The 10,704-nt window shown below is 47.9% G+C and overlaps 1 long non-coding RNA gene across 1 annotated transcript in view; it reads right to left on the reverse strand.

The window, feature by feature from the left end:
* The window catches only part of LOC133255770 (uncharacterized), a 40,992-nt gene extending 30,298 nt beyond the window's left edge, over positions 1–10,694 (reverse strand). Inside the window, exon 1 of the long non-coding RNA XR_009739045.1 lies at positions 10,648–10,694. This is a non-coding gene — a long non-coding RNA (uncharacterized LOC133255770). The remainder of the gene's footprint in view (positions 1–10,647) is intronic.
* Positions 10,695–10,704: the final 10 nt, after the last annotated feature.

The raw sequence follows: 10,704 nt of genomic DNA on the forward strand, positions 1-10,704 counted from the left end.
CATAGCCTTGACTAGACAGACCTTTGTTGGCAAAGTAATGTCTCTGCTTTTTAATATGCTATCTAGGTTGGTCATAGCTTTTCTTCCAAGGAGTAAGCGCCTTTTAATTTCATGGCTGAAAAAACCATCTGCAGTGATTTTGGAGCCCAGAAAAATAAAATCTGACACTGTTTCCACAGTTTCCCCATTTTTTCCCATGAAGTGATGGGACCAGATGCCATGATCTTCGTTTTCTGAATGTTGAGCTTTAAGCCAACTTTTTCACTCTCCTCTTTCACTTTCATCAAGAGGCTTTTTAGTTCCTCTTCACTTTCTGCCATAGGGGTGGTATCATCTGCATATCTGAGGTTATTGATATTTCTCCCAGCAGAGCAGGCCCCAAAGACAGGACCAAGGCTGCAGGGGTCCTGGTCCTCCAAGCAGGACCCACGAACTGACATGGCTTAGGCACCAGCCAGACACCTCCTTCTGAGAATCCCAGTAATAGGTTTCCTGTGTCTGGTCCCTAGAACAATCACGGACCTACTCATGAGGTCAGGGCCAGTGCTCTCAGTCTCCCAGGGTCTGGAGGATAGAACTGTTCCAGAAAAGGGAAAAAATAGGTGGGAAAGGAATACTTTCGACCTCCCTGCTTTGTGAGGTGCTGATGTGTGTCAGGATCTCCTCTCTGCCTCCAGTACTTGGTCTTCAGCAACCTCCTCCACCTTTCGGGGCCCCAGCATGGCATGCCCCCTCCCATCACTCTGGACACCTGGGGTTGTCCTGTTTCGCCCTCTAGGAAGTCCCCAGAGTCAGCCCTTGGCCTACCACCCCTCACTGGCCTCTGCAGCTCGGGCTGTCTCTGGAATGGGAACCACCTGTGATCTGCTGCCCGGATTGGTTAGGCCCAGCTGTGGCAGCCCTGCCACCTGCCCATTGTGTGTACCTGAGGGTGGGTGTGTGTTTGTGTGCACACGCATACACACTCATGCATGTACTCTGTAGTACACACTGTATGAAAGTATAAAAAACATGTAAAATGAGATTTTATCAAATTTGACACACATGCATACCTTCCTGAAAGTCCTAATTTTGTATATATCCATGATAACACGGTTCTTTCCCACCTTACTTTTCTAGTCTTTCTAATCTCTAGTAGCAAAACCTCTTGTACATGATGTTGAATTTGAAGCCATGGGTAACTCGACCTATATTACTAAAGGATCAGCATGAAGAAGACTAAGATGGAGTGAAACTGGAGAACTCCCAATTTAGAATTTCTTTTCCTTTCATGGCCTTGCAGCTAAAGCCCTCTACATTTCTTTTCACGAGAGCCCTGGCATCACTGAACTTCAGGCCCCCGTCCTACCACAGCCAACCTGGTTACCACAGAAGACCCCTAAAGCCAACGCGGTTTCCCTTCAGTCTCTTCTCCATTTCACGTGTAGACCAAAGAACATCGGTAATCGTGGCTGATAAACACAAGAGCAGTACCACTGCTAGACCTGAGAAGTCACCTGGGGAGGCTCATTAATTCAACAAACCGGCTTCTGGTTTCAATTTGGCTTTTAACTGGGGAGGGATCTTGATCTTCTAAAGGAGCTCTGTTTCTATAAAACCGATAAAAAGCCTGTTTTCCCACCTCCCTTTCAGAAACACACGTGCTCACGGCAGGCTTTACCATCCCATCATCTGCAGGACACACTTTAGATGGCAAGTTTGGCGTAGAGGTGAGGCGCCCTGGATTGACATCATGCTGTGTTTTAGGAAATGTGTGGATGTGTGTATTGAGGGGGCAGAGTATATATGTGTGTTTGCACACACTTTGATGGGGCTGTTTGGGTGTGACTACGTGGAGAATGATACTAAAGCCTGTGGTCCTGCAGTTTAGGGGCGCTTGTGTATTCCTGAATTTGAGGGGTGTTATATGAACTCCTTATTGCCAAATTCAGACTTAAATTGAAGAAAGTAGGGAAAACCACTAGACCATTCAGGTATGACCTAAATCAAATCCCTTATGATTATGCAGTGGAAGTGAGAAATAGATTTAAGGGCCTAGATCTGATAGATAGAGTGCCTGATGAACTATGGAATGAGGTTCGTGACATTGTACAGGAGACAGGGATCAAGACCATCCCCATGGAAAAGAAATGCAAAAAAGCAAAATGGCTGTCTGGGGAGGCCCTACAAATAGCTGTGAAAAGAAGAGAAGCAAAAAGCAAAGGAGAAAAGGAAAGATATAAACATCTGAATGCAGAGTTCCAAAGAATAGCAAGAAGAGATAAGAAAGCCTTCTTTAGCGATCAATGCAAAGAAATAGAGGAAAACAACAGAATGGGAAAGACTAGAGATCTCTTCAAGAAAATCAGAGATACCAAATGAACATTTCATGCAAAGATGGGCTCGATAAAGGACAGAAATGGTATGGACCTAACAGAAGCAGAAGATATTAAGAAGAGATGGCAAGAATACACAGAAGAACTGTACAAAAAGATCTTCATGACCCAGATAATCACGATGGTGTGATCACTGACCTAGAGCCAGACATCCTGGAATGTGAAGTCAAGTGGGCCTTAGAAAGCATCACTACAAAGCTAGTGGAGGTGATGGAATTCCAGTTGAGCTATTCCAAATCCTGAAAGATGATGCTGTGAAAGTGCTGCACTCAATATGCCAGCAAATTTGGAAAACTCAGCAGTGGCCGCAGGACTGGAAAAGGTCAGTTTTCATTCCAATTCCAAAGAAAGGCAATGCCAAAGAATGCTCAAACTACCACACAATTGCACTCATCTCACATGCTAGTAAAGTAATGCTCAAAATTCTCCAGGCCAGGCTTCAGCAATATGTGAACCGTGAACTTCCTGATGTTCAAGCTGGTTTTACAAAAGGCAGAGGAACCAGAGATCAAATTGCCAACATCCGCTGGATCATCGAAAAAGCAAGAGAGTTCCAGAAACACATCTATTTCTGCTTTATTGACTATGCCAAAGCCTTTGGCTGTGTGGATCACAATAAACTGTGGAAAATTCTGAAAGAGATGGGAATACCAGACCACCTGATTTGCCTCTTGAGAAACCTGTATGCAGGTCAGGAAGCAACAGTTAGAACTGGACATGGAACAACAGACTGGTTCCAAATAGGAAAAGGAGTACGTCAAGGCTGTATATTGTCACCCTGTTTATTTAACTTCTATGCAGAGTACATCATAAGAAACGCTGGACTGGAAGAAACACAAGCTGGAATCAAGATTTCCGGGAGGAATATCAATAACCTCAGATATGCAGATGACACCACCCTTATGGCAGAAAGTGAAGAGGAACTAAAAAGCCTCTTGATGAAAGTGAAAGTTGGCTTAAAGCTCAACATTCAGAAAACAAAGATCATGGCATCCGGTCCCATCACTTCATGGGAAATAGATGGGGAAACTGTGGAAACAGTGTCAGACTTTATTTTTCTGGGCTCCAAAATCACTACAGATGGTGACTGCAGCCATGAAATTAAAAGACCCTTACTCCTTGGAAGAAAAGTTATGACCAACCTAGATAGCATATTAAAAAGCAGAGACATTACTTTGCCAACAAAGGTTCGTCTAGTCAAGGCTATGGTTTTTCCTGTGGTCATGTATGGATGTGAGAGTTGGACTGTGAAGAAGGCTGAGCGCCGAAGAATTGATGCTTTTGAACTGTGGTGTTGGAGAAGACTCTTGAGAGTCCCTTGGACTGCAAGGAGATCCAACCAGTCCATTCTGAAGGAGATCAGCCCTGGGATTTCTTTGGAAGGAATGATGCTAAAGCTGAAACTCCAGTACTTTGGCCACCTCATGCGAAGAGTTGACTCATTGGAAAAGACTCCGATGCTGGGAGGGATTGGGGGCAAGAGGAGAAGGGGATGACAGAGGATGAGATGGCTGGATGGCATCACTGACTCGATGGCCATGAGTCTGAGTGAACTCCGGGAGTTTGTGATGGACAGGGAGGCCTGGTGTGCTGCGATTCATGGGGTCGCAAAGAGTCGGACACGACTGAGCAACTGATCTGATCTGATCTGATCTGATGAATGATTTTGGAGCTCTCATGTAGAATGAGTGACAGGGGTGTGAACCCACTGAGGGGTGAGTGTGTGGCTATAGAGCACTGACGTAGGGATCTGTCTGCCCTGAGGGTAACGTGGGCTGGGCACCTGTAGACCTTCGAGCATCATGGTCACGTTTTTTCCTGGAGAAGCCTCCTGCAAACTCTAGCCTTGCTGCATCTTCTTGCACCAGAGGGCAAGCTGGGCCTCTGACCAAACAGCCTGTCTGAGGTCAATAGTCAGCAGCAAGCTCAGTGCTCCTAGCTGTCCCTGTGGTTCTTAATGCCTGGCCCAGGTGGCCATGCTAGGTAGGGGCTGACTGAGGCTGGGGTATATCAAGTAGCTACTGTTTCCCCCTTTTTCAGGTGAGGGAACTGAGCCTGGGAAATTAAATAACTTTCTCTGGGGACCCAGGAGAGAGTTTCTTGGGAGGTTCAAGGTTAGCCTAGATGTGTCCTGGAAGAAATAATAACACAAACAACTGCTCAGTCTATGCTGGACACTGTGCTAAGCACCATACAGACATTATTTAAACCTCACAGTAGTATATCAAGTAGCTACTATTTCTCCATTTTACAGGTGAGGAAACTGAGCCTGAGAAATTAAATAACTTGCCCTGGGTCACACAGTAAAGAGGTTGTAAGACTCGGATCTGAACCTAAGACTGTTTGACTCTAAAATTTGTGCTCGTCTCTCCCTATTCCCACTTACAGAGTGTCCCAGAAAGAGGGGAGAATGGGGCTCACTTCTTCACAAAGCCATGGATAAACCTTAATTTCACAGAAGGAGTTTTGTACCCATGGATTTAAGATCCATGACTCTTGATGAGAAGAATAGGAGGGAGTGGGCAGGGGAAATAAAAAGCAGAGACATCACTTTGTTGACAAAGGCCCATATAGTCAAAGCTATGGTTTTTCCAGTTAGTCATGTACAGATGTGAGAGTTGGACCATTAAGAAGGCTGCGTGCCAAAAATTTGATGCTTTCAAATTGTGCTGGAGAAGACTCTTGAGAGTCCCTTGGACTGCAAGGAAATCAAACCAGTCAATCCTAAAGGAAATCAGTCTTGAATATTCATTGGAAGGACTGTTGCTGAAGCTCCAATATTTGGCCACCTGATACGAAGAACTGACTCATTGGAAAAGACACTGATGCTGAAAAAGACTGAGGGCAGAAGGAGAAGGAGGCGACTGAGGATGAGATGGTTGGATGGCATCACCAACTCAATGGACATGAGTTTGAGCAAACTCTGGGAGATGGTGAAGGACAGGGAAAGCATGGCATGCTGCAGTTCATGGGGTTGCAAAGAGTCGGACACGACAGAGCGACTGAACACCACCGCCACCACCTAGAGAAGGCCCCTGGAACTACTGGAGAGAACTCCCTCTCAGCTCTGACAGGTGATGGAGCTTGACGTACAGATCTCAGTCCACACTGCTGTCCCTGGAGCCCTGTGTGTACAAGGTTCCCGCTGCTGGTTCTTATGCCTGCTTTGCATCACCCGAGGGGTAACGATGCTGGGAAGGGACTCAGGTCAAGTGGTCAGAGACACCACTGGACACACAGTGGCTCTTGCCTGCGCTGGGAGACGCTGCCCATTCCTTTTTTTCTTGGATTTCAGTTGCAGGGGAAATGCATTATTTTTTCATTAAAAATTCATTTTGGAACAGATAGCCTTCAGAGATGTAATTAGCCATGTTATTTCTCTCCATTAGCTGTCCCTGGAGTTTGCTGGAATTCCTTGTCCTTTTTCCTCTCCATTTCACTCTTTTCCATCCTCTTTACATGTAGGTTGTAACACTGCCCCACTATCTCCCCCAACACTGCACACTCTGAATTTGGGTGGAATAACTATTTTAAAGCCTGGATGAGGAGTTAGAGCAAGCTCCCTCCTCCCGCCTGGGTTCTGGGATCATAGTCCCCTGAGCCTGCAAGGGGTTCATAGATGCCCACTTCTGCTCATAGGATGAGGGGGTCAGCTTGACATGACACAGAGCTGGCCTGGCTGGTAGCCAGTCTAAGCAGAGTATGGAGGTTCCTGGCTCCCCACTGACTAGCTGGTCGATCCCAAGCAAGTAGATTCTGTTGCCCTCACCAGGCGGTCAAGGTTGGCAATGACATATACAAAGTCCCTCCCCTGATGTACGTAGCGGGTGCCCTCTAAAAGGAAGTCGTGGTCAGGATGTCCAGGGACAAGACAGGGGCTTCTGGGGACTAAATGAGCAGTAGACAGTGCAGCATGAAAGAGGCAGCCTCTCACTGAGAATCAAAGTCCCGTGCTTGGAGGGCAAGAGTCAGGAAGAACCATGATGAGGACCCCCTAAGGAGCAAGACCACCTTCAGAGCAGAGGCGAGCTTGTGGGAACAGCTGTCCAGGGCTGAAAGCACCTCTTCTTTGCTGACTGTGGTGGTTTCTACCTAGAGTTGCTCCTATGAGTTATTCCTGGCGTGCATGACAGCTGGATTGAAGGTGACAAGTGCTGTCATCCTCAACTAACTAAGGGGAAGGATAGAGCAAGGGAGGGCTCCCCAAGATGATGAGGTTGGCCCCCAGTGCAGCAAATAACCCAGGACACCCCAACTGGCTCCAGGGACTTCAGGTGGCTGGGCAGGCTATTGCTCTGGGGAATTCCAACACCACACGCTCAGAAGACAGCTGTCTCCACTCCCAACCCCCAGCCCTCTGTTCCCCTCCCGCTAGTGACACATGAGGTGCAGCTGTCTCCAGCATTGTCAGAAATACTGCACTCCATGGGGGCGAGGGCAGGAAACCTGCTGCCGAAAACCTAAACTTATCCCGGTTCCCCACAAGGAGGGGCAAAGAGAAAAGCGCTGCTTTAGCATAAAAGGTTGTTGGCACTTCGCGGTGAAATCAAATCCGAATGCATGTGATTTATACCAAGAGGTAGCATGGCCCAGACTAGACAGTCACGGGTAGGCGTCCTTTGAAGGAGGCTACCTGATAACTGTTCCAGGGACCTGGCGCATCTCATTTCACAGAGTCGTGTCATGTCGCATTGACATGAAGGGAACTGGAGGGAACTTGGTTTCTAATACAGGCCTCACCCCGCTTTCATAGCAACCGTGGTCCTCGGGTTCCTGGAAAAAGGCAGAGAAACAGGAACTGTCGGGCTCACAAGCTCTTTGAACTTTTTCACTGATGTTCTTGCAAGCCTGGTGGAAGCCGGCGGCATCTTGACTCAAGTCTAGTTCATAGAGATTTTCACAGACGTTTCCTGGGCATTGGTAATACTAATGTTGATGCTGAGGTTTCTGACTACGCCCGTGCCCTGGGCTCTTGGACCCTACTCAGCTCTCAACACAGGCTGCTTCATACCCTCCTGTTCCATGAGGTGCTATCATTCCCTGCCCCAGGACATACGATGCTGAGACTCAGAAAGGTTAAGAGATGGTGTCAAGCAAATGACACCTGTTACCACCTCTGGGGTGGGGAGGGGGCAGTCCCACTGCATGGAGGAGAGCAAAGAGCACAGAATGCCTGCCAGCAGCAGCGCAGAATGTCAACCTGCTCCGTGGTCTGCATGTGTGTCAAGGTTCCAAGAAAGACACGACTCCCACAGGCACTGGAGGGAAGAGTGCTTTACTCACGCAGAGAGGCGACAGAGCAGGATCAGCTTCAGTAGCTGGCATCGGTCCCCCGGGGCCCCAAAAAGACCCCTTTCCCTCCCTGCCAGGTGGAGATACAGCAGCAGGATTGGCCAGGTGCCATATGATGCACACACTCAAGCAGAACAAAGGAGCACACACTAAATCTAAAACAGGGAAAGCTACCCCACACGAGGCGGTCAGTCCAGCATAGCCTGCAAGGGCTCCCTATCTCTTGGCAAGGGAGCGCCCCAGGCCTAAGGCCCACTCTTACACGCTGAGCAGGGGCGGAAAGACAGCACAAATGAAATGGTCTTTCCCAACAAGTGGGGCCAAGTTCACATCGGGGCTGGGCGGCAGGGTCAGGGTCTGAACCTGGGCTTTTCTGGCATCAAAGCCCACGAGCCTTCTCATTGTACCAACACTGTATATCACTCTGCCAGGTACCTCTCACCAGTTCCATACAGGGAACTGAGGCATGTTTCAGTATCATTGTGTTTCCCTTGCCTGCTTCTTCTATTTAAGAAGTTCAGAAAAACTGTACCACAGATCAGCACTGCGTGTGTGCCTGCTAAGTCACTTCAGTCGTGTCCGACTCTTTGAGATCCTGTGAACTGTAGCCTGCCAGGCTCCTCCATCCATGGGATTCTCCATGCAAGAATACTGGAGAGGGTTGCCATGCCCTCCTCCAGGGAATCTTCCCAATTCAGGGATCAAACCCAGATCAGCATTACAAACAGCAAATAAATATGCAGTGTGGAACAGGCATAGATTTATAGGCTCTGGTGGGGGTGGAGGTAAGTTATAACCAACAGATTCCCATAGCCAGTCTCTCTTCCGCGTCTGCCTCCCCACCACTGTCCCGGCAGCCCCTGGACAATCAGAGTCCTCAGAGCAAAGATGGACTGGGAGGTTTTCTCCCTCCCAGGATTTCTCTAATAACAAATGCTCTATCTCACCAACCTTTACCCACACTCTAATACCAAGAATAATATTTTAAAACCTGGGATTCTTGTGCCCTGAAGAATCCCCACATACAGGAATTTAAAGCAGAAAAGTGGGCCCCCATCAGGGACGTGGGGAGTGTAACGCAGGAGAATCTACAGAATTTGGAAAGTGAAAGTCACTCAGTTGCATCCAGCTCTTTGCAACCCCATATAGTCCATGGAATTCTCCAGGCCAGAATACTGGAGTGGGTAGCTGTTCCCTTCTCCAGGGGATCTTCCTGACCTAGGGGTCAAACCCAGGTCTCCCACATTGCAGGCGGATTCTTTACCAGCTGAGCTGGTAAATGCAAATAAATGGACATGGGAAGGACCATTCAGCCCTAGAGAAAATGAGATTGACACATGTAAATCCCTTATAAGAATCAGAAAGAGGGGAAAACGGGATCAAAATCCTCACTTCAGCACAGGGTCCTCTTTGAATATTAAGTCTCCATGCAGTTGCTATGAGGCTTTTGTGATATGACCAAACTATACTGGCTAATTGGGGAAGGGTTATTATCTGCAATTTGCAGATAAGGAGCCAGAGGTGAAAGGAAGTTCAGTAGATGATCTATGCCCGTCATGTTCATTTTAGAAGCCACATCGGATTTAGCACTCAGATTTTCCAGCTCCCTGCCTGATTCTCAGTTTCTCGAGGCAAAAATCATAGTTAATTCTCAGTTGTCGACGTCGTTGATGTGGAGGAACAGAGGCATAGATAATCCCAAATGGTGAGTAATGCCCTCGCCATGCCTCCCGCTCTGGACATTTGCTTCGAAAGGCGCAGAAGGAAGGTATCCTGCTGTTAGAGGCTGCCCTGTCCTTATACCACCCCTCCCCTACTCAAAGCTGCCCCACCTCCTGCTCCTTGAAGACCTAGGGGCAACAGATCAAGAGGAAGAGGCTGTCACGCTTTCCTAGGTTGGGATGGAGTAGTGGAGAGAGGCAGAGAATAAAGCGTTTTGATTTAAAAGGCCTCCTACAGTGCCGCAAGCGAGCAGAACAGTAACAGTAAATGAGACAGTGAATTGTGTCCACTGAAGACTTCCATATGGATGCTGATTCATTATGCTAATAAGGACGTGCAAGCCAGAGGCTGACTGTATTCTGATTTCATGGCTGGGGGATCCATGGCTCAGAAGGGGGGGGAGCATCCAAATTTGAGGTCAGAGTCCACACTCCAGCTCTAAGCTCCTGATTACAATTTGGTTGGTCTAATTACTTACTCCTAATGACTAAGGATGCTTTAGAGCCAGGTGGCTTTAACGGTTGAGACCTGAGTGGGAATGCAAGCAATGCTTAAGGTTGGAGAAGTGATGCTGGAGCCAAGAGAAGCCAGCTCCTCAGGTTCATTCAGCAAATACTGAGCACCCACCAAGTGCCAGGAGGTGGGGCTGGCACTGGGAGGGGAAACACAAGGATCAGACACTGACCTTGGCCAAAAGGAACTCAGGGACGGAGTGGGGATGGGGCACGTACAGAAACCTCTGTAATATATACAGAGAGGAAAGTAAGAGGAGATCTAAGGGCTTCATTTACTCTTCTCTTCAATTAAATTATTTGTTCAGTCACTTGGGCACTGTCTTTAGTGCTCTAGATATAAAGATAAATGAAACTGATCTCTACCCCTTGAAGCTACCATCCAAATACCTAATCTGAGTCACCCAGGGAGTTTTTCAAAATACAGTTCCCCGTGTCCCCAGCCCAGACATTCTGATTCTGAATCTCTGAAAGTTATACTCAAGAGACCTAAATCTCCTATTCTAGGTGCTTTCCAGGTTTCTGTACTAGTCTGGTGAGATAACAAGTGAAGCGGGCCCAGAAGAGGGAGAGCCAGAGATGGAAAGACTGCCTGGTTTGCCTCTTCCAGGAAGCCCTCCCTGATCAGCCCAGCACACTGGTCTACATGTCCTCTGATCCCAGCCCCCATTACACATCCTGTGAGCACTACAATTTTTCTGGGTGACTGGGAGGTTTAGTCCCCTTGGTTCTTGGGTGTGTCTTACCTCTAAAGTTGGGTGCTCCCATGTTCCAAGGCCATTGTGATGAGCATTCCAGGGGCT

This window comes from Bos javanicus, chromosome 10, assembly GCF_032452875.1.
Source record: "Bos javanicus breed banteng chromosome 10, ARS-OSU_banteng_1.0, whole genome shotgun sequence".
Lineage (NCBI taxonomy): Eukaryota > Metazoa > Chordata > Mammalia > Artiodactyla > Bovidae > Bos > Bos javanicus.